This window comes from Microcaecilia unicolor, chromosome 3 (genome assembly GCF_901765095.1).
Source record: "Microcaecilia unicolor chromosome 3, aMicUni1.1, whole genome shotgun sequence".
In the NCBI taxonomy this organism is placed as follows: domain Eukaryota; kingdom Metazoa; phylum Chordata; class Amphibia; order Gymnophiona; family Siphonopidae; genus Microcaecilia; species Microcaecilia unicolor.
The window spans coordinates 391,404,483-391,423,378 of record NC_044033.1 but is presented as its reverse complement, the minus strand read 5'-3'; the positions used below and the strand labels follow the sequence as shown (position 1 = coordinate 391,423,378).

The window sequence follows — 18,896 nt, the reverse complement described above, 5'->3', positions numbered from 1 at the left end:
CGGAGGCGGTGGTGCTATCCTTGCATAAATGATGGATCTAAAGTAGACGATGTCAGAAGTAGGCCACTCAGCCCACCCTGTTGGCACAGCTAAGGATATAGGGCTGCAGCCGCCAGGCGAAGATTATGAGCATGACCAATTGCACGCTGACTGGACTGAGCCACGCCAGCATACGTTCTGTCTTGCTCACAAGCAAGGGAAAAAAAACCAAGAGTGCTGTTTCTGCCTGGTCTTGAACCAGGGACCTTTTGCGTGTTAGGCAAACGTGTTAACCACTACACTACAGAAACCAGACTTTTTGAGAACACTTGTCATCTTGCAAGCATGATGTGAGACCGCACGGCCGGCCCTTAAGGAATCAAGGACACAGTCCATCGATAAAAGGAGTGGGGACCCTCTATTTGTTCTGTGACTTACTTTTCTTGGCAGTGTGTTCTTTGCCCCTAAATGAGGTATGCGAGGTAGAGAGATGAGGGCTGGGGGGGGCCTGTCCAGCCCCATTTGCCCTGCCTCCGGCTGCAGAGGGTGAGGGCTGGCTACATTCCAGACAGCATTTGTAGTCTTCCTTACAGGTAGGAAAAGGAGGTAAAACGGAAGTGTTTCTGCCTGGTATTGAACCAGGGACCTTTTGCCTGTGAGGCAAACGTGATAACCACTACACTACAGAAACCAGATTCTTTGAGCACACTTGTCATCTTGCAAGCATGATGTGAGACCGCACGGCCGGCCCTTAAGGAATCAAGGACACAGTCCATCGATAAAAGGAGTGGGGACCCTCTATTTGCTCTGTGACTTACTTTTCTTGGCAGTGTGTTCTTTGCCCCTAAATGAGGTATGCGAGGTAGAGAGATGAGGGCTGGGGGGGCCTGTCCAGCCCCATTTGCCCTGCCTCCAGCTGCAGAGGGTGAGGGCTGGCTACATTCCAGACAGCATTTGTAGTCTTCCTTACAGGTAGGAAAAGGAGGTGAAATGGGAGTGTTTCTGCCTGGTGTTGAACCAGGGACCTTTTGCGTGTAAAGCAAACGTGATAACCACTACACTACAGAAACCTGCCTGTTGCTCTTACCTGGAGTGTGTGTGCTCGTCGTGCCTTTCCGCTTGGTTTTTCTGTGTTATGGGTACACGAGACCAGGGTGAGATTAATGAGGTCCTTTGTCCCTTTTGCCTCGTGTGCAGATATCGGGGCATAGCAGACTATTGAAACAGGCTGAAAACATCCATTTCCTCAGTGACTTCTTATAAGCTGTGCCGTCTTTGCATAACTGACGCGGAACACGGCAGTAGAATGCGCCATTGAGACTTTCGCTCTACAGGCTATGCTGAGAGTCAGCCTTGAGAACTCTGTTCAGTTCTGGAGAACCCCTCTAGAAAAGGACCTTGACAGGGTGGAGGCAATTTAAAGGAAGGAATATCGCCAAAATGGGGCACACACTGCACTGGAAGCCATACACACAGAGACCGAGGGAGCTGTAGATGGACTCTCTAGAAGAATGAAGGCAAAGGGCAGATACGGCATTCCAATTTCTAGCCAGCTTCCGTGAAGTGCAGTAAGGATAAAAAAAAAATTCAGGGGCAAGTGACATATTTCAAGAAGTTAAAGGAATGCAACATCAAAAGAAAAGCGAGGACAAAAGTGGAAGTGAGAGAGTGCTGATTGCCTACAACAGCGTTCCAGAGGAGTCCATACAGTGCTAGACCAGAAGCACACATAGGATTTCAACCAAAAGGTGAAAGTGGCAGAAGAAGGGAGAACACTACAGATATTATTAAGACTTGCGACAACACAGGAGGCAAGTACGAAGAAGGAGTGCGGGTCTGGTATGATCTGAAGTCCAGGCGGAGGCGGTGGTGCTATCCTTGCATAAATGATGGATCTAAAGTAGACGATGTCAGAAGTAGGCCACTCAGCCCACCCTGTTGGTACAGCTAAGGATATAGGGCTGCAGCCGCCAGGCGAAGATTATGAGCATGACCAATTGCACGCTGACTGGACTGAGCCAGGCCAGCATACGTTCTGTCTTGCTCACAAGCAAGGGAAAAAAAAACCAAGAGTGCTGTTTCTGCCTGGTTTTGAACCAGGGACCTTTTGCGTGTTAGGCAAACGTGATAACCACTACACTACAGAAACCAGACTTTTTGAGCACACTTGTCATCTTGCAAGCATGATGTGAGACCGCACGGCCGGCCCTTAAGGAATCAAGGACACAGTCCATCGATAAAAGGAGTGGGGACCCTCTATTTGCTCTGTGACTTACTTTTCTTGGCAGTGTGTTCTTTGCCCCTAAATGAGGTATGCGAGGTAGAGAGATGAGGGCTGGGGGGGCCTGTCCAGCCCCATTTGCCCTGCCTCCAGCTGCAGAGGGTGAGGGCTGGCTACATTCCAGACAGCATTTGTAGTCTTCCTTACAGGTAGGAAAAGGAGGTGAAATGGGAGTGTTTCTGCCTGGTGTTGAACCAGGGACCTTTTGCATGTAAAGCAAACGTGATAACCACTACACTACAGAAACCTGCCTGTTGCTCTTACCTGGAGTGTGTGTGCTCGTCGTGCCTTTCCGCTTGGTTTTTCTGTGTTATGGGTACACGAGACCAGGGTGAGATTAATGAGGTCCTTTGTCCCTTTTGCCTCGTGTGCAGATATCGGGGCATAGCAGACTATTGAAACAGGCTGAAAACATCCATTTCCTCAGTGACTTCTTATAAGCTGTGCCGTCTTTGCATAACTGACGCGGAACACGGCAGTAGAATGCGCCATTGAGACTTTCGCTCTACAGGCTATGCTGAGAGTCAGCCTTGAGAACTCTGTTCAGTTCTGGAGAACCCCTCTAGAAAAGGACCTTGACAGGGTGGAGGCAATTTAAAGGAAGGAATATCGCCAAAATGGGGCACACACTGCACTGGAAGCCATACACACAGAGACCGAGGGAGCTGTACATGGACTCTCTAGAAGAATGAAGGCAAAGGGCAGATACGGCATTCCAATTTCTAGCCAGCTTCCGTGAAGTGCAGTAAGGATAAAAAAAAATTCAGGGGCAAGTGACATATTTCAAGAAGTTAAAGGAATGCAACATCAAAAGAAAAGCGAGGACAAAAGTGGAAGTGAGAGAGTGCTGATTGCCTACAACAGCGTTCCAGAGGAGTCCATACAGTGCTAGACCAGAAGCACACATAGGATTTCAACCAAAAGGTGAAAGTGGCAGAAGAAGGGAGAACACTACAGATATTATTAAGACTTGCGACAACACAGGAGGCAAGTACGAAGAAGGAGTGCGGGTCTGGTATGATCTGAAGTCCAGGCGGAGGCGGTGGTGCTATCCTTGCATAAATGATGGATCTAAAGTAGACGATGTCAGAAGTAGGCCACTCAGCCCACCCTGTTGGTACAGCTAAGGATATAGGGATGCAGCCGCCAGGCGAAGATTATGAGCATGACCAATTGCACGCTGACTGGACTGAGCCAGGCCAGCATACGTTCTGTCTTGCTCACAAGCAAGGGAAAAAAAACCAAGAGTGCTGTTTCTGCCTGGTTTTGAACCAGGGACCTTTTGCGTGTTAGGCAAACGTGATAACCACTACACTACAGAAACCAGACTTTTTGAGCACACTTGTCATCTTGCAAGCATGATGTGAGACCGCACGGCCGGCCCTTAAGGAATCAAGGACACAGTCCATCGATAAAAGGAGTGGGGACCCTCTATTTGTTCTGTGACTTACTTTTCTTGGCAGTGTGTTCTTTGCCCCTAAATGAGGTATGCGAGGTAGAGAGATGAGGGCTGGGGGGGGCCTGTCCAGCCCCATTTGCCCTGCCTCCGGCTGCAGAGGGTGAGGGCTGGCTACATTCCAGACAGCATTTGTAGTCTTCCTTACAGGTAGGAAAAGGAGGTGAAATGGGAGTGTTTCTGCCTGGTGTTGAACCAGGGACCTTTTGCGTGTAAAGCAAACGTGATAACCACTACACTACAGAAACCTGCCTGTTGCTCTTACCTGGAGTGTGTGTGCTCGTCGTGCCTTTTCGCTTGGTTTTTCTGTGTTATGGGTACACGAGACCAGGGTGAGATTAATGAGGTCCTTTGTCCCTTTTGCCTCGTGTGCAGATATCGGGGCATAGCAGACTATTGAAACAGGCTGAAAACATTATTTTCCTCAGTGACTTCTTATAAGCTGTGCCGTCTTTGCATAACTGACGCGGAACACGGCAGTAGAATGCGCCATTGAGACTTTCGCTCTACAGGCTATGCTGAGAGTCAGCCTTGAGAACTCTGTTCAGTTCTGGAGAACCCCTCTAGAAAAGGACCTTGACAGGGTGGAGGCAATTTAAAGGAAGGAATATCGCCAAAATGGGGCACACACTGCACTGGAAGCCATACACACAGAGACCGAGGGAGCTGTAGATGGACTCTCTAGAAGAATGAAGGCAAAGGGCAGATACGGCATTCCAATTTCTAGCCAGCTTCCGTGAAGTGCAGTAAGGATAAAAAAAAAATTCAGGGGCAAGTGACATATTTCAAGAAGTTAAAGGAATGCAACATAAAAAGAAAAGCGAGGACAAAAGTGGAAGTGAGAGAGTGCTGATTGCCTACAACAGCGTTCCAGAGGAGTCCATACAGTGCTAGACCAGAAGCACACATAGGATTTCAACCAAAAGGTGAAAGTGGCAGAAGAAGGGAGAACACTACAGATATTATTAAGACTTGCGACAACACAGGAGGCAAGTACGAAGAAGAAGGAGTGCGGGTCTGGTATGATCTGAAGTCCAGGCGGAGGCGGTGGTGCTATCCTTGCATAAATGATGGATCTAAAGTAGACGATGTCAGAAGTAGGCCACTCAGCCCACCCTGTTGGCACAGCTAAGGATATAGGGCTGCAGCCGCCAGGCGAAGATTATGAGCATGACCAATTGCACGCTGACTGGACTGAGTCAGGCCAGCATACGTTCTGTCTTGCTCACAAGCAAGGGAAAAAAAACCAAGAGTGCTGTTTCTGCCTGGTTTTGAACCAGGGACCTTTTGCGTGTTAGGCAAACGTGATAACCACTACACTACAGAAACCAGACTTTTTGAGCACACTTGTCATCTTGCAAGCATGATGTGAGACCGCACGGCCGGCCCTTAAGGAATCAAGGACACAGTACATCGATAAAAGGAGTGGGGACCCTCTATTTGTTCTGTGACTTACTTTTCTTGGCAGTGTGTTCTTTGCCCCTAAATGAGGTATGCGAGGTAGAGAGATGAGGGCTGGGGGGGGCCTGTCCAGCCCAATTTGCCCTGCCTCCGGCTGCAGAGGGTGAGGGCTGGCTACATTCCAGACAGCATTTGTAGTCTTCCTTACAGGTAGGAAAAGGAGGTAAAACAGAAGTGTTTCTGCCTGGTATTGAACCAGGGACCTTTTGCCTGTGAGGCAAACGTGATAACCACTACACTACAGAAACCAGATTCTTTGAGCACACTTGTCATCTTGCAAGCATGATGTGAGACCGCACGGCCGGCCCTTAAGGAATCAAGGACACAGTCCATCGATAAAAGGAGTGGGGACCCTCTATTTGCTCTGTGACTTACTTTTCTTGGCAGTGTGTTCTTTGCCCCTAAATGAGGTATGCGAGGTAGAGAGATGAGGGCTGGGGGGGCCTGTCCAGCCCCATTTGCCCTGCCTCCAGCTGCAGAGGGTGAGGGCTGGCTACATTCCAGACAGCATTTGTAGTCTTCCTTACAGGTAGGAAAAGGAGGTGAAATGGGAGTGTTTCTGCCTGGTGTTGAACCAGGGACCTTTTGCGTGTAAAGCAAACGTGATAACCACTACACTACAGAAACCTGCCTGTTGCTCTTACCTGGAGTGTGTGTGCTCGTCGTGCCTTTCCGCTTGGTTTTTCTGTGTTATGGGTACACGAGACCAGGGTGAGATTAATGAGGTCCTTTGTCAATATTTCATGCAATTTTTCATTCCAACATTCTGCACTTTGCTTTAATCCATAAAGACCTTTGTTTAATTTACACACTAGCTGTCTTTGTTTTGTATTTATGAAACCTGTTGGCTGTTCCATGTACAAGTCTTCAGTTATATCTCCGTGAAGAAACGCTGTTTTCACATCAATGTGGTTGACTTGTATGCCTTTTGAGACTGCAATGCTCAGAAGTGTTCTGATTGTCGTGTGTTTCACTACAGGTGCAAACACTTCATCAAAATCTTCTCCATATTTTTGAAGATATCCCTTTGCCACTAATCTGGCTTTATACCTTTCCACTTTTCCTTGTGCATTCCTTTTTAACTTGAATACCCATTTGCATCCTATAGCTTTCTTGCCAGGAGGTAATTTTGTAAGAATCCAAGTATTATTTTTATCCAATGCATCAATTTCTTCTTGTGCAGCTTTATGCCATTCAGCAGCTTCTTCTGCTGGCATTTTCTCAATCTCATCCCATGTTAAGGGCTCTTGAGCTTCTGCTGACTTTGTTAGGTAAGACAGTCTTGGGGGTGGAACACCTTTGTTTTCCCTGGATGAGCGTCTGACAACAGGTTGGTCTGACCTTTCCGCATCCTCTAAATCTGAGAGTTCTTCTCCAATTGATTCCCCTTCTCCAACTGTACTGTCTTCTTCAATGATCCTTTCTGTGTCTGCTTCCTCTGCCTGTTCCTCGTTAGATACAGATGAGTTGCTTTCAGACATCTGCCTTGGTATGGCATTTATATACACTGGCATGTCTATTATGGTTCTAGTTTCATATTCTGGATGATAAGGCTCATCTGGGATAATCCAGCCTTTATCAACCCTTTTGTTTTCATCAAAATATGTAACATGTCTTATGCCAACAATGCCAGTTTTCAGATTCAAAATTCTATATCCTTTGTGTCCTGGAGTATAGCCAACTAAAATGCCCCTTTCTGTTGTGGAATCCAGCTTATGCCTTCTTTGCTTTGGTACATGAGCATATGCTGTACTTCCAAATGTTCTTATGTGTGACAGGTTTGGCTTCCTACCATGCCATGTCTCATGTGGTGTGCGCTCAGCGCCTTTAGTTGGCATTCTGTTTTGTAGGTACACTGCTGTGAGAATGGCTTCCCCCCATAGTCTTTTAGGGAGATTGCTATCTGACAGCATACATCTGGTCATTTCCACAAGTGACCTAAATTTTCTCTCTGCAACAGAATTTTGCTCTGGTGTATAAGCTACTGTTGTGATATGCTGAATGCCTTCTTGTTCTAGAAATGTGCGCATGCTTTGTGAAGTGAACTCACCACCATTGTCGGTCTGAAGAACCTTTGGTTTTCTTTCAAATTTATTGCTCACCATGGCTACGTATTTCTTCAGCATGTCTGTGACTTGACTTTTTTCTTTCAGCAAATAGGCCACACAATATCTAGAGAAATCATCCAAGAATATTAGCACAAATCTGTTATTTCCCAATGATGGGATATTAAACGGTCCACATAAGTCACTGTGTATTAAGTCCAGCACTTTATTACTCCTATTTCCTGTGTATGCAGGAAATGAGGGTCTCACACCTTTTTGAGTAACACAGTCTATGCATTTCTCCATTTTACCAGCATCTGCACTTATCTGAATGCCGGTGGCCAGTTGCTTACTGTAAAGATCCTGGATCACCTTAGAATCACGATGTCCCAGGCGGCGGTGCCAGATTTCCAGACTACATTTACCATCATTCTTCCTTACTTGCGCCAGATGTGAGGCTTCACCTGAAATGCTCAGTTTATAAACATCATTATGCATAAAAGCTTCAGCATACACTTCATCATTTTTAGAGATTGTGCACTTACTGTTTTCAAAATGAATCGCAAATCCCTTCTTATCTAATGTAGATACACTAAGCATATTGCAAACTGCTTGGGGAATATACAAGACATCACTTACAGGAATTTCTTTAACTTCATTAGACACTTTGCATTTTAAGAATCCAATACCTTTTGCTTGGATCTTAGCAGTCCCTGCGTTTGCAGTTTTAAGAATACCTTCCTCTGGACACATTTCCTGAAAGAAATCCTTACAATTGGTTAAATGGCATGTGCTCCCTGAATCCAAAATCCAAGTACTTTCATTTGAATTATTATTTACCATAGTCAAAGATTTTTCTGCCATTAGAAAGCCCTTGTGTTTATCTTTGTCCTTCATACATTTCCTGGTTTGAAAATTCTTTAGTTCCATTGGCTTAGGTGAGCTAGAGGGAGTGTTTTGTGTTTCCTTACACCATTTAGATACATGTCCCTCCTTTCCACATGAGTAGCAAATCAGCTTGCCCTTGGGTGGAGTTTTCCCATAGCTCCGCCTTCCTCTTTTCTTTGCCAAGAAATTTGTTTCATTTCTCTCTGACTTGCTTTGAGAACACATCTCCTCAGAATCATTTATTATGCATTCCTGCCTTAGTTTTGATGTTGCCTGTTCAAAAGATTGCCCTTCAATGGCCTCATTTACAGACCTAAAAACATCAAACTTCTTTGATAGTGAGGTAAAAAGAAATGCTCTTTTCAATGCATCACACATGGGAATTCCAGAAAGTTCTAGCTTTTGAAATGAAGACATAAGATGCATAATGTGATCATTACATTTACTTTTATCCCTTAATTTGGTTTCATTCAACTCTGCCAACCAAATTGGTTGCTGCTTTGCATATGTAGTTGCATACATAGTTCTCAGTTTATATAAAATGTCCTTTGGTGTATCTTTTCCCTCCACTAATATGGCTTGTTTCTCTGAGAGAGCTTCCAAAAGCATGCACTTCACATAATAGTTTGCATTGTCCCATTCAGCCATATTTTCAGCTGTTCTGTCTTGGTCTAAGCATATATTTAATCTTTTTGCTCGAAGGAGACATATGAATCTTAGTTCCCACTGCTGATAATTAAACTCAGTTAATTTAGGCACCTTGAGAGAATAGAACAATGGTGAATTTCTTCCCTCAGCCATTTTCTTAGCCTTCTGTCTGCTGTGTGGGGGGAGAGAGAGACAGACTGAATCTTTCCTTTAAAACTTAAGAGAAAAATGTGGCCTTTTTTTTCTGCCTGGTAATATTTCTCTTCTTTTTCAATTCCTGGACCCTGGGCCCATAACCCTTTTGTTGGATTATTTGTAGTAAATAATTAGCAGATTTTAGTACACACAGCTTCAGCTTTAGAAATGTTAATTTCTTTCTTCATCTCTCTCTCATTCACCCCTGAATAATTCACTGCTGAGTCACTTTAAAGTTGAAGTAACAAAACATCTGTTTACTCACAGTTTGCAGTTAGATTATAATCAGACAGGCTTATATATACATATTACTATACATTTGTATTATCAGCTCCTTCCATGTGCTTAGATGGTAATGGATGCTCACACCACCATAGATCCTCTCAGGTTAGGAGAGATCATGAGCTCCATGTGCTCCATGTGCTGCATCTGCTGCATCTAACCCCCACAGGAAGTTGCATAGCTGTGTGACCTCTCTAAGTAATTCACATCAGAGGTCACAGAGTAATCACAGAGAAATAATAGGTGACAGGCAATGCATGTAAAATACAATTACATTCCAACAGCGACAACACAGGAGGCAAGTACGAAGAAGAAGGAGTGCGGGTCTGGTATGATCTGAAGTCCAGGCGGAGGCGGTGGTGCTATCCTTGCATAAATGATGGATCTAAAGTAGACGATGTCAGAAGTAGGCCACTCAGCCCACCCTGTTGGTACAGCTAAGGATATAGGGCTGCAGCCGCCAGGCGAAGATTATGAGCATGACCAATTGCACGCTGACTGGACTGAGCCAGGCCAGCATACGTTCTGTCTTGCTCACAAGCAAGGGAAAAAAAACCAAGAGTGCTGTTTCTGCCTGGTTTTGAACCAGGGACCTTTTGCGTGTTAGGCAAACGTGATAACCACTACACTACAGAAACCAGACTTTTTGAGCACACTTGTCATCTTGCAAGCATGATGTGAGACCGCACGGCCGGCCCTTAAGGAATCAAGGACACAGTCCATCGATAAAAGGAGTGGGGACCCTTATTTGTTCTGTGACTTACTTTTCTTGGCAGTGTGTTCTTTGCCCCTAAATGAGGTATGCGAGGTAGAGAGATGAGGGCTGGGGGGGGCCTGTCCAGCCCCATTTGCCCTGCCTCCGGCTGCAGAGGGTGAGGGCTGGCTACATTCCAGACAGCATTTGTAGTCTTCCTTACAGGTAGGAAAAGGAGGTAAAACGGAAGTGTTTCTGCCTGGTATTGAACCAGGGACCTTTTGCCTGTGAGGCAAACGTGATAACCACTACACTACAGAAACCAGATTCTTTGAGCACACTTGTCATCTTGCAAGCATGATGTGAGACCGCACGGCCGGCCCTTAAGGAATCAAGGACACAGTCCATCGATAAAAGGAGTGGGGACCCTTATTTGTTCTGTGACTTACTTTTCTTGGCAGTGTGTTCTTTGCCCCTAAATGAGGTATGCGAGGTAGAGAGATGAGGGCTGGGGGGGCCTGTCCAGCCCCATTTGCCCTGCCTCCAGCTGCAGAGGGTGAGGGCTGGCTACATTCCAGACAGCATTTGTAGTCTTCCTTACAGGTAGGAAAAGGAGGTGAAATGGGAGTGTTTCTGCCTGGTGTTGAACCAGGGACCTTTTGCGTGTAAAGCAAACGTGATAACCACTACACTACAGAAACCTGCCTGTTGCTCTTACCTGGAGTGTGTGTGCTCGTCGTGCCTTTCCGCTTGGTTTTTCTGTGTTATGGGTACACGAGACCAGGGTGAGATTAATGAGGTCCTTTGTCCCTTTTGCCTCGTGTGCAGATATCGGGGCATAGCAGACTATTGAAACAGGCTGAAAACATCCATTTCCTCAGTGACTTCTTATAAGCTGTGCCGTCTTTGCATAACTGACGCGGAACACGGCAGTAGAATGCGCCATTGAGACTTTCGCTCTACAGGCTATGCTGAGAGTCAGCCTTGAGAACTCTGTTCAGTTCTGGAGAACCCCTCTAGAAAAGGACCTTGACAGGGTGGAGGCAATTTAAAGGAAGGAATATCGCCAAAATGGGGCACACACTGCACTGGAAGCCATACACACAGAGACCGAGGGAGCTGTAGATGGACTCTCTAGAAGAATGAAGGCAAAGGGCAGATACGGCATTCCAATTTCTAGCCAGCTTCCGTGAAGTGCAGTAAGGATAAAAAAAAAATTCAGGGGCAAGTGACATATTTCAAGAAGTTAAAGGAATGCAACATCAAAAGAAAAGCGAGGACAAAAGTGGAAGTGAGAGAGTGCTGATTGCCTACAACAGCGTTCCAGAGGAGTCCATACAGTGCTAGACCAGAAGCACACATAGGATTTCAACCAAAAGGTGAAAGTGGCAGAAGAAGGGAGAACACTACAGATATTATTAAGACTTGCGACAACACAGGAGGCAAGTACGAAGAAGAAGGAGTGCGGGTCTGGTATGATCTGAAGTCCAGGCGGAGGCGGTGGTGCTATCCTTGCATAAATGATGGATCTAAAGTAGACGATGTCAGAAGTAGGCCACTCAGCCCACCCTGTAGGATATAGGGCTGCAGCCGCCAGGCGAAGATTATGAGCATGACCAATTGCACGCTGACTGGACTGAGCCACGCCAGCATACGTTCTGTCTTGCTCACAAGCAAGGGAAAAAAAACCAAGAGTGCTGTTTCTGCCTGGTTTTGAACCACGGACCTTTTGCGTGTTAGGCAAACGTGATAACCACTACACTACAGAAACCAGACTTTTTGAGCACACTTGTCATCTTGCAAGCATGATGTGAGACCGCACGGCCGGCCCTTAAGGAATCAAGGACACAGTACATCGATAAAAGGAGTGGGGACCCTCTATTTGTTCTGTGACTTACTTTTCTTGGCAGTGTGTTCTTTGCCCCTAAATGAGGTATGCGAGGTAGAGAGATGAGGGCTGGGGGGGGCCTGTCCAGCCCAATTTGCCCTGCCTCCGGCTGCAGAGGGTGAGGGCTGGCTACATTCCAGACAGCATTTGTAGTCTTCCTTACAGGTAGGAAAAGGAGGTAAAACAGGAAGTGTTTCTGCCTGGTATTGAACCAGGGACCTTTTGCGTGTGAGGCAAACGTGATAACCACTACACTACAGAAACCAGATTCTTTGAGCACACTTGTCATCTTGCAAGCATGATGTGAGACCGCACGGCCGGCCCTTAAGGAATCAAGGACACAGTCCATCGATAAAAGGAGTGGGGACCCTTATTTGTTCTGTGACTTACTTTTCTTGGCAGTATGTTCTTTGCCCCTAAATGAGGTATGCGAGGTAGAGAGATGAGGGCTGGGGGGGCCTGTCCAGCCCCATTTGCCCTGCCTCCAGCTGCAGAGGGTGAGGGCTGGCTACATTCCAGACAGCATTTGTAGTCTTCCTTACAGGTAGGAAAAGGAGGTGAAATGGGAGTGTTTCTGCCTGGTGTTGAACCAGGGACCTTTTGCGTGTAAAGCAAACGTGATAACCACTACACTACAGAAACCTGCCTGTTGCTCTTACCTGGAGTGTGTGTGCTCATCGTGCCTTTCCGCTTGGTTTTTCTGTGTTATGGGTACACGAGACCAGGGTGAGATTAATGAGGTCCTTTGTCCCTTTTGCCTCGTGTGCAGATATCGGGGCATAGCAGACTATTGAAACAGGCTGAAAACATCCATTTCCTCAGTGACTTCTTATAAGCTGTGCCGTCTTTGCATAACTGACGCGGAACACGGCAGTAGAATGCGCCATTGAGACTTTCGCTCTACAGGCTATGCTGAGAGTCAGCCTTGAGAACTCTGTTCAGTTCTGGAGAACCCCTCTAGAAAAGGACCTTGACAGGGTGGAGGCAATTTAAAGGAAGGAATATCGCCAAAATGGGGCACACACTGCACTGGAAGCCATACACACAGAGACCGAGGGAGCTGTAGATGGACTCTCTAGAAGAATGAAGGCAAAGGGCAGATACGGCATTCCAATTTCTAGCCAGCTTCCGTGAAGTGCAGTAAGGATAAAAAAAAAATTCAGGGGCAAGTGACATATTTCAAGAAGTTAAAGGAATGCAACATCAAAAGAAAAGCGAGGACAAAAGTGGAAGTGAGAGAGTGCTGATTGCCTACAACAGCGTTCCAGAGGAGTCCATACAGTACTAGACCAGAAGCACACATAGGATTTCAACCAAAAGGTGAAAGTGGCAGAAGAAGGGAGAACACTACAGATATTATTAAGACTTGCGACAACACAGGAGGCAAGTACGAAGAAGAAGGAGTGCGGGTCTGGTATGATCTGAAGTCCAGGCGGAGGCGGTGGTGCTATCCTTGCATAAATGATGGATCTAAAGTAGACGATGTCAGAAGTAGGCCACTCAGCCCACCCTGTTGGCACAGCTAAGGATATAGGGCTGCAGCCGCCAGGCGAAGATTATGAGCATGACCAATTGCACGCTGACTGGACTGAGCCAGGCCAGCATACGTTCTGTCTTGCTCACAAGCAAGGGAAAAAAAACCAAGAGTGCTGTTTCTGCCTGGTTTTGAACCAGGGACCTTTTGCGTGTTAGGCAATCTGTGATAACCACTACACTACAGAAACCAGACTTTTTGAGCACACTTGTCATCTTGCAAGCATGATGTGAGACCGCACGGCCGGCCCTTAAGGAATCAAGGACACAGTACATCGATAAAAGGAGTGGGGACCCTCTATTTGTTCTGTGACTTACTTTTCTTGGCAGTGTGTTCTTTGCCCCTAAATGAGGTATGCGAGGTAGAGAGATGAGGGCTGGGGGGGGGCCTGTCCAGCCCCATTTGCCCTGCCTCCGGCTGCAGAGGGTGAGGGCTGGCTACATTCCAGACAGCAATTGTAGTCTTCCTTACAGGTAGGAAAAGGAGGTAAAATGGAAGTGTTTCTGCCTGGTATTGAACCAGGGACCTTTTGCGTGTGAGGCAAACGTGATAACCACTACACTACAGAAACCAGATTCTTTGAGCACACTTGTCATCTTGCAAGCATGATGTGAGACCGCACGGCCGGCCCTTAAGGAATCAAGGACACAGTCCATCGATAAAAGGAGTGGGGACCCTTATTTGTTCTGTGACTTACTTTTCTTGGCAGTGTGTTCTTTGCCCCTAAATGAGGTATGCGAGGTAGAGAGATGAGGGCTGGGGGGGCCTGTCCAGCCCCATTTGCCCTGCCTCCAGCTGCAGAGGGTGAGGGCTGGCTACATTCCAGACAGCATTTGTAGTCTTCCTTACAGGTAGGAAAAGGAGGTGAAATGGGAGTGTTTCTGCCTGGTGTTGAACCAGGGACCTTTTGCGTGTAAAGCAAACGTGATAACCACTACACTACAGAAACCTGCCTGTTGCTCTTACCTGGAGTGTGTGTGCTCAGTCGTGCCTTTCCGCTTGGTTTTTCTGTGTTATGGGTACACGAGACCAGGGTGAGATTAATGAGGTCCTTTGTCCCTTTTGCCTCGTGTGCAGATATCGGGGCATAGCAGACTATTGAAACAGGCTGAAAACATCCATTTCCTCAGTGACTTCTTATAAGCTGTGCCGTCTTTGCATAACTGACGCGGAACACGGCAGTAGAATGCGCCATTGAGACTTTCGCTCTACAGGCTATGCTGAGAGTCAGCCTTGAGAACTCTGTTCAGTTCTGGAGAACCCCTCTAGAAAAGGACCTTGACAGGGTGGAGGCAATTTAAAGGAAGGAATATCGCCAAAATGGGGCACACACTGCACTGGAAGCCATACACACAGAGACCGAGGGAGCTGTAGATGGACTCTCTAGAAGAATGAAGGCAAAGGGCAGATACGGCATTCCAATTTCTAGCCAGCTTCCGTGAAGTGCAGTAAGGATAAAAAAAAAATTCAGGGGCAAGTGACATATTTCAAGAAGTTAAAGGAATGCAACATCAAAAGAAAAGCGAGGACAAAAGTGGAAGTGAGAGAGTGCTGATTGCCTACAACAGCGTTCCAGAGGAGTCCATACAGTGCTAGACCAGAAGCACACATAGGATTTCAACCAAAAGGTGAAAGTGGCAGAAGAAGGGAGAACACTACAGATATTATTAAGACTTGCGACAACACAGGAGGCAAGTACGAAGAAGAAGGAGTGCGGGTCTGGTATGATCTGAAGTCCAGGCGGAGGCGGTGGTGCTATCCTTGCATAAATGATGGATCTAAAGTAGACGATGTCAGAAGTAGGCCACTCAGCCCACCCTGTTGGCACAGCTAAGGATATAGGGCTGCAGCCGCCAGGCGAAGATTATGAGCATGACCAATTGCACGCTGACTGGACTGAGTCAGGCCAGCATACGTTCTGTCTTGCTCACAAGCAAGGGAAAAAAAACCAAGAGTGCTGTTTCTGCCTGGTTTTGAACCAGGGACCTTTTGCGTGTTAGGCAAACGTGATAACCACTACACTACAGAAACCAGACTTTTTGAGCACACTTGTCATCTTGCAAGCATGATGTGAGACCGCACGGCCGGCCCTTAAGGAATCAAGGACACAGTACATCGATAAAAGGAGTGGGGACCCTCTATTTGTTCTGTGACTTACTTTTCTTGGCAGTGTGTTCTTTGCCCCTAAATGAGGTATGCGAGGTAGAGAGATGAGGGCTGGGGGGGGCCTGTCCAGCCCCATTTGCCCTGCCTCCGGCTGCAGAGGGTGAGGGCTGGCTACATTCCAGACAGCATTTGTAGTCTTCCTTACAGGTAGGAAAAGGAGGTAAAACGGAAGTGTTTCTGCCTGGTATTGAACCAGGGACCTTTTGCGTGTGAAGCAAACGTGATAACCACTACACTACAGAAACCAGATTCTTTGAGCACACTTGTCATCTTGCAAGCATGATGTGAGACCGCACGGCCGGCCCTTAAGGAATCAAGGACACAGTCCATCGATAAAAGGAGTGGGGACCCTTATTTGTTCTGTGACTTACTTTTCTTGGCAGTGTGTTCTTTGCCCCTAAATGAGGTATGCGAGGTAGAGAGATGAGGGCTGGGGGGGCCTGTCCAGCCCCATTTGCCCTGCCTCCAGCTGCAGAGGGTGAGGGCTGGCTACATTCCAGACAGCATTTGTAGTCTTCCTTACAGGTAGGAAAAGGAGGTGAAATGGGAGTGTTTCTGCCTGGTGTTGAACCAGGGACCTTTTGCGTGTAAAGCAAACGTGATAACCACTACACTACAGAAACCTGCCTGTTGCTCTTACCTGGAGTGTGTGTGCTCGTCGTGCCTTTCCGCTTGGTTTTTCTGTGTTATGGGTACACGAGACCAGGGTGAGATTAATGAGGTCCTTTGTCCCTTTTGCCTCGTGTGCAGATATCGGGGCATAGCAGACTATTGAAACAGGCTGAAAACATCCATTTCCTCAGTGACTTCTTATAAGCTGTGCCGTCTTTGCATAACTGACGCGGAACACGGCAGTAGAATGCGCCATTGAGACTTTCGCTCTACAGGCTATGCTGAGAGTCAGCCTTGAGAACTCTGTTCAGTTCTGGAGAACCCCTCTAGAAAAGGACCTTGACAGGGTGGAGGCAATTTAAAGGAAGGAATATCGCCAAAATGGGGCACACACTGCACTGGAAGCCATACACACAGAGACCGAGGGAGCTGTAGATGGACTCTCTAGAAGAATGAAGGCAAAGGGCAGATACGGCATTCCAATTTCTAGCCAGCTTCCGTGAAGTGCAGTAAGGATAAAAAAAAAATTCAGGGGCAAGTGACATATTTCAAGAAGTTAAAGGAATGCAACATCAAAAGAAAAGCGAGGACAAAAGTGGAAGTGAGAGAGTGCTGATTGCCTACAACAGCGTTCCAGAGGAGTCCATACAGTGCTAGACCAGAAGCACACATAGGATTTCAACCAAAAGGTGAAAGTGGCAGAAGAAGGGAGAACACTACAGATATTATTAAGACTTGCGACAACACAGGAGGCAAGTATGAAGAAGAAGGAGTGCGGGTCTGGTATGATCTGAAGTCCAGGCGGAGGCGGTGGTGCTATCCTTGCATAAATGATGGATCTAAAGTAGACGATGTCAGAAGTAGGCCACTCAGCCCACCCTGTTGGCACAGCTAAGGATATAGGGCTGCAGCCGCCAGGCGAAGATTATGAGCATGACCAATTGCACGCTGACTGGACTGAGTCAGGCCAGCATACGTTCTGTCTTGCTCACAAGCAAGGGAAAAAAAAACCAAGAGTGCTGTTTCTGCCTGGTTTTGAACCAGGGACCTTTTGCGTGTTAGGCAAACGTGATAACCACTACACTACAGAAACCAGACTTTTTGAGCACACTTGTCATCTTGCAAGCATGATGTGAGACCGCACGGCCGGCCCTTAAGGAATCAAGGACACAGTCCATCGATAAAAGGAGTGGGGACCCTCTATTTGTTCTGTGACTTACTTTTCTTGGCAGTGTGTTCTTTGCCCCTAAATGAGGTATGCGAGGTAGAGAGATGAGGGCTGGGGGGGGCCTGTCCAGCCCCATTTGCCCTGCCTCCGGCTGCAGAGGGTGAGGGCTGGCTACATTCCAGACAGCATTTGTAGTCTTCCTTACAGGTAGGAAAAGGAGGTAAAACGGAAGTGTTTCTGCCTGGTATTGAACCAGGGACCTTTTGCGTGTGAGGCAAACGTGATAACCACTACACTACAGAAACCAGATTCTTTGAGCACACTTGTCATCTTGCAAGCATGATGTGAGACCGCACGGCCGGCCCTTAAGGAATCAAGGACACAGTCCATCGATAAAAGGAGTGGGGACCCTTATTTGTTCTGTGACTTACTTTTCTTGGCAGTGTGTTCTTTGCCCCTAAATGAGGTATGCGAGGTAGAGAGATGAGGGCTGGGGGGGCCTGTCCAGCCCCATTTGCCCTGCCTCCAGCTGCAGAGGGTGAGGGCTGGCTACATTCCAGACAGCATTTGTAGTCTTCCTTACAGGTAGGAAAAGGAGGTGAAATGGGAGTGTTTCTGCCTGGTGTTGAACCAGGGACCTTTTGCGTGTAAAGCAAACGTGATAACCACTACACTACAGAAACCTGCCTGTTGCTCTTACCTGGAGTGTGTGTGCTCGTCGTGCCTTTCCGCTTGGTTTTTCTGTGTTATGGGTACACGAGACCAGGGTGAGATTAATGAGGTCCTTTGTCCCTTTTGCCTCGTGTGCAGATATCGGGGCATAGCAGACTATTGAAACAGGCTGAAAACATCCATTTCCTCAGTGACTTCTTATAAGCTGTGCCGTCTTTGCATAACTGACGCGGAACACGGCAGTAGAATGCGCCATTGAGACTTTCGCTCTACAGGCTATGCTGAGAGTCAGCCTTGAGAACTCTGTTCAGTTCTGGAGAACCCCTCTAGAAAAGGACCTTGACAGGGTGGAGGCAATTTAAAGGAAGGAATATCGCCAAAATGGGGCACACACTGCACTGGAAGCCATACACACAGAGACCGAGGGAGCTGTAGATGGACTCTCTAGAAGAATGAAGGCAAAGGGCAGATACGGCATTCCAATTTCTAGCCAGCATTCCGTGAAGTGCAGTAAGGATAAAAAAAAAATTCAGGGGCAAGTGACATATTTCAAGAAGTTAAAGGAATGCAACATCAAAAGAAAAGCGAGGACAAAAGTGGAAGTGAGAGAGTGCTGATTGCCTACAACAGCGTTCCAGAGGAGTCCATACAGTGCTAGACCAGAAGCACACATAGGATTTCAACCAAAAGGTGAAAGTGGCAGAAGAAGGGAGAACACTACAGATATTATTAAGACTTGCGACAACACAGGAGGCAAGTACGAAGAAGAAGGAGTGCGGGTCTGGTATGATCTGAAGTCCAGGCGGAGGCGGTGGTGCTATCCTTGCATAAATGATGGATCTAAAGTAGACGATGTCAGAAGTAGGCCACTCAGCCCACCCTGTTGGTACAGCTAAGGATATAGGGCTGCAGCCGCCAGGCGAAGAT

General features: G+C 47.1%; 25 non-coding genes across 25 annotated transcripts; all 25 read right to left on the bottom strand.

Annotated features, from left to right (window-relative positions):
* Positions 1-217: 217 nt before the first annotated feature.
* Positions 218-290, bottom strand: TRNAV-AAC. The gene has a single exon. It is a non-coding gene; the product is annotated as a tRNA-Val (tRNA).
* A 307-nt stretch (positions 291-597) lies between these two features.
* TRNAV-CAC lies at positions 598-670 on the bottom strand. The gene has a single exon. It is a non-coding gene; the product is annotated as a tRNA-Val (tRNA).
* A 306-nt stretch (positions 671-976) lies between these two features.
* On the bottom strand, positions 977-1,049 carry TRNAV-UAC. Its single transcript has one exon. It is a non-coding gene; the product is annotated as a tRNA-Val (tRNA).
* Positions 1,050-2,055: 1,006 nt separating this feature from the next.
* TRNAV-AAC lies at positions 2,056-2,128 on the bottom strand. The gene has a single exon. It is a non-coding gene; the product is annotated as a tRNA-Val (tRNA).
* A 306-nt stretch (positions 2,129-2,434) lies between these two features.
* On the bottom strand, positions 2,435-2,507 carry TRNAV-UAC. The gene has a single exon. It is a non-coding gene; the product is annotated as a tRNA-Val (tRNA).
* Positions 2,508-3,511: 1,004 nt separating this feature from the next.
* TRNAV-AAC lies at positions 3,512-3,584 on the bottom strand. Its single transcript has one exon. It is a non-coding gene; the product is annotated as a tRNA-Val (tRNA).
* Positions 3,585-3,891: 307 nt separating this feature from the next.
* TRNAV-UAC lies at positions 3,892-3,964 on the bottom strand. Its single transcript has one exon. It is a non-coding gene; the product is annotated as a tRNA-Val (tRNA).
* Positions 3,965-4,972: 1,008 nt separating this feature from the next.
* On the bottom strand, positions 4,973-5,045 carry TRNAV-AAC. The gene has a single exon. It is a non-coding gene; the product is annotated as a tRNA-Val (tRNA).
* Positions 5,046-5,352: 307 nt separating this feature from the next.
* On the bottom strand, positions 5,353-5,425 carry TRNAV-CAC. The gene has a single exon. It is a non-coding gene; the product is annotated as a tRNA-Val (tRNA).
* A 306-nt stretch (positions 5,426-5,731) lies between these two features.
* On the bottom strand, positions 5,732-5,804 carry TRNAV-UAC. Its single transcript has one exon. It is a non-coding gene; the product is annotated as a tRNA-Val (tRNA).
* Positions 5,805-9,800: 3,996 nt separating this feature from the next.
* Positions 9,801-9,873, bottom strand: TRNAV-AAC. Its single transcript has one exon. It is a non-coding gene; the product is annotated as a tRNA-Val (tRNA).
* Positions 9,874-10,179: 306 nt separating this feature from the next.
* TRNAV-CAC lies at positions 10,180-10,252 on the bottom strand. Its single transcript has one exon. It is a non-coding gene; the product is annotated as a tRNA-Val (tRNA).
* Positions 10,253-10,557: 305 nt separating this feature from the next.
* TRNAV-UAC lies at positions 10,558-10,630 on the bottom strand. The gene has a single exon. It is a non-coding gene; the product is annotated as a tRNA-Val (tRNA).
* A 997-nt stretch (positions 10,631-11,627) lies between these two features.
* On the bottom strand, positions 11,628-11,700 carry TRNAV-AAC. Its single transcript has one exon. It is a non-coding gene; the product is annotated as a tRNA-Val (tRNA).
* A 308-nt stretch (positions 11,701-12,008) lies between these two features.
* On the bottom strand, positions 12,009-12,081 carry TRNAV-CAC. Its single transcript has one exon. It is a non-coding gene; the product is annotated as a tRNA-Val (tRNA).
* Positions 12,082-12,386: 305 nt separating this feature from the next.
* TRNAV-UAC lies at positions 12,387-12,459 on the bottom strand. Its single transcript has one exon. It is a non-coding gene; the product is annotated as a tRNA-Val (tRNA).
* Positions 12,460-13,467: 1,008 nt separating this feature from the next.
* TRNAV-AAC lies at positions 13,468-13,541 on the bottom strand. The gene has a single exon. It is a non-coding gene; the product is annotated as a tRNA-Val (tRNA).
* Positions 13,542-13,849: 308 nt separating this feature from the next.
* Positions 13,850-13,922, bottom strand: TRNAV-CAC. Its single transcript has one exon. It is a non-coding gene; the product is annotated as a tRNA-Val (tRNA).
* A 305-nt stretch (positions 13,923-14,227) lies between these two features.
* TRNAV-UAC lies at positions 14,228-14,300 on the bottom strand. Its single transcript has one exon. It is a non-coding gene; the product is annotated as a tRNA-Val (tRNA).
* A 1,009-nt stretch (positions 14,301-15,309) lies between these two features.
* On the bottom strand, positions 15,310-15,382 carry TRNAV-AAC. The gene has a single exon. It is a non-coding gene; the product is annotated as a tRNA-Val (tRNA).
* A 307-nt stretch (positions 15,383-15,689) lies between these two features.
* Positions 15,690-15,762, bottom strand: TRNAV-CAC. Its single transcript has one exon. It is a non-coding gene; the product is annotated as a tRNA-Val (tRNA).
* A 305-nt stretch (positions 15,763-16,067) lies between these two features.
* Positions 16,068-16,140, bottom strand: TRNAV-UAC. The gene has a single exon. It is a non-coding gene; the product is annotated as a tRNA-Val (tRNA).
* A 1,009-nt stretch (positions 16,141-17,149) lies between these two features.
* Positions 17,150-17,222, bottom strand: TRNAV-AAC. The gene has a single exon. It is a non-coding gene; the product is annotated as a tRNA-Val (tRNA).
* Positions 17,223-17,529: 307 nt separating this feature from the next.
* TRNAV-CAC lies at positions 17,530-17,602 on the bottom strand. The gene has a single exon. It is a non-coding gene; the product is annotated as a tRNA-Val (tRNA).
* Positions 17,603-17,907: 305 nt separating this feature from the next.
* TRNAV-UAC lies at positions 17,908-17,980 on the bottom strand. Its single transcript has one exon. It is a non-coding gene; the product is annotated as a tRNA-Val (tRNA).
* Positions 17,981-18,896: the final 916 nt, after the last annotated feature.